The sequence below is a fragment of the Arachis hypogaea genome, chromosome 16 (assembly GCF_003086295.3).
Source record: "Arachis hypogaea cultivar Tifrunner chromosome 16, arahy.Tifrunner.gnm2.J5K5, whole genome shotgun sequence".
NCBI classification, from domain to species: Eukaryota; Viridiplantae; Streptophyta; class Magnoliopsida; order Fabales; family Fabaceae; genus Arachis; species Arachis hypogaea.
In genome coordinates this window covers 60,841,350-60,843,740 of record NC_092051.1, presented here as the reverse complement: position 1 = coordinate 60,843,740, position 2,391 = coordinate 60,841,350, and the positions used below count along the sequence as shown (strand labels likewise).

General features: G+C 32.2%; 1 non-coding gene across 1 annotated transcript; it reads left to right on the top strand.

The window, feature by feature from the left end:
* Positions 1-568: 568 nt before the first annotated feature.
* On the top strand, positions 569-672 carry LOC112760011 (small nucleolar RNA R71). The gene has a single exon (XR_003180470.1). It is a non-coding gene; the product is annotated as a small nucleolar RNA R71 (small nucleolar RNA).
* The last annotated feature ends 1,719 nt before the right edge of the window (positions 673-2,391 follow it).

Below are 2,391 nucleotides of genomic sequence, written 5' to 3'. Positions count from 1 at the left end.
GGTATTTTGTTCAGAGTTCTCTGTCTGTTGCTGAGTGGATGATGGAAAAGGCTTGCTATTGCTAAACCTGTTTCTTTCACCATTATTAAAGCCTTGTTGAGGCCTTTGTTGATCCTTCCATGAGAGATTTGGGTGATTTCTCCATGAGGAGTTATAGGTGTTCCCATAGGGTTTACCCATATAATTTACCTCTGCTATTGCAGGGTTCTCAGGATCATAAGCTTCTTCCTCAGAAGATGCCTCTTGAGTACTGTTGGATGTAGCTTGCATTCCAGTCAGACTCTGAGAAATCATATTGACTTACTGAGTCAATATTTTATTCTGAGCCAATATGGCATTCAGAGTATCAATTTCAAGAACTCCCTTCTTCTGAGGCGTCCCATTACTCACAGGATTCCTCTCTGAAGTGTACATGAATTGGTTATTAGCAACCATGTCAATAAGTTCTTGAGCTTCTGCAGGCGTTTTCTTTAGGTGAATGGATCCACCTGTAGAAGTATCCAATGACATCTTAGCTAATTCAGACAGACCATCATAGAATATATCCAGGATGGTCCATTCTAAAAGCAAGTCAGAAGGACACTTTTTGGTCAGTTCCTTGTATCTCTCCCAAGCTTCATAGAGGGATTCACCTTCTTTCTGTCTGAAGGTTTGAACATCCACTCTAAGCTTACTCAGCTTTTGAGGTGGAAAGAACTTGGCTAAGAAAGCCTTAACCAGCTTATCCCAAGAGTTCAGGCTATCCTTAGGTTGAGAGTCCAACCATATTCTAGCTCTTTCTCTTACAGCAAATGGGAAAAGCATGAGCCTGTAGACTTCAGGATCTACTCCATTAGTCTTAACAATGTCACATATCTGCAAGAATTTAGTTAAGAACTGATAGGGATCTTCAGATGGAAGTCCATGAAATTTGCAGTTTTGTTGCATCAGAGAAACTAATTGAGGTTTAAGCTCAAAATTGTTTGCTCCAATGGTAGGGATGGAGATGCTTCTTCCATGTAAATTGGAATTAGGTGCAGTAAAGTCACCAAGCATCCTCCTTGCATTATTATTTTCGGCTGCCATCTCCTCTTCCTGTTCGAAAATTCCTGTAAGGTTGTCTCTGGATTGTTGTATTTTAGCTTCTCTTAGTTTCCTCTTCAGAGTCCTTTCAGGTTCAGGATTTGCTTCAACAAGAATGTTCTTGTCCTTGCTCCTGCTCATATGACAAAGAAGGGAATAACAAAGAAAATATGGAATCCTCTATGTCACAGTATAGAGATTCCTTTGTGTGAGTAGAAGAAGAAAAGAATGTAATGTAAGGAAAGAGAAGGGAGGAGAATCCAAACACAAGGGTGAGGAGAGCAGAGATATGGGATGAAGAGAAGTGTTAGTAAGTAAATAAATAAATAGAAGAAGATGAGAGAGAGAGAAGTTTTCGAAAATAATTTTTTGAAAAAGAGTTAGTGATTTTCGAAAATTAAAGGAGAATTAAAATTAAAATTAAAATTTAAACAATTAATTAATTAAAAAGAATTTTTGAAAAAAAGGGAGCTATTTTTAAAATTAGAGAAGGATAGTTAGTTAGGTAGTTTTGAAAGAGATAAGAAACAAACAAAAAGTTAATTAGTTAGTTGAAACAAATTTTGAAAATCAAATTTTAAAAGATAAGAAGATAAGAAGTTAGAAAAGATATTTGAAAAAGATAAGATAAAAAGATATTTTTGAAAAGATATGATTGAAATTAGTTTTAAAAAAGATTTGATTTTTAAAATCACAATTAATGACTTGATTCACAAGAAATCACAAGATATGATTCTAGAACTTAAAGTTTGAATCTTTCTTAACAAGTAAGTAACAAACTTGAAATTTTTGAATCAAAAAATTAGTTGTTGATGATATTTTCGAAAATATGATATAAAATTAAGAAAAATATTTTTGAAAAATATTTTTAAAATTTTTTAAAATAAATAAGAAAAATGAAAAAGATATGATTTTTGAAAAAGATAAGATTTTTAAATTGAAAATTTGATTTGACTCATAAAAACAACTAGATTTTAAAAATTTTTGAAAAAGTCAATCCAAATTTTCGAAATTTATGAGTGAAAAAGGGAATAATATTTTTTGAATTTTGAATTTTTAATGATGAAAGAGAAAAACATGAAAATGATGCAATGCATGAGAATTTTTAGATCGAAACAATGAATGCATGCAAGAACACTATGAATATCAAGATGAACACCATGAACACTTTGAAGATCATGATGAACATCAAGAACATATTTTTGAAAAATTTTGGATGCAAAGAAAACATGCAAGACACCAAACTTAGAAATCTTTAGTGCTTGGACTCTAACAAACGAAAAATGCATATGAAAAACAAGAAAAGACAAAAAAAAGAAAATTTAAAGA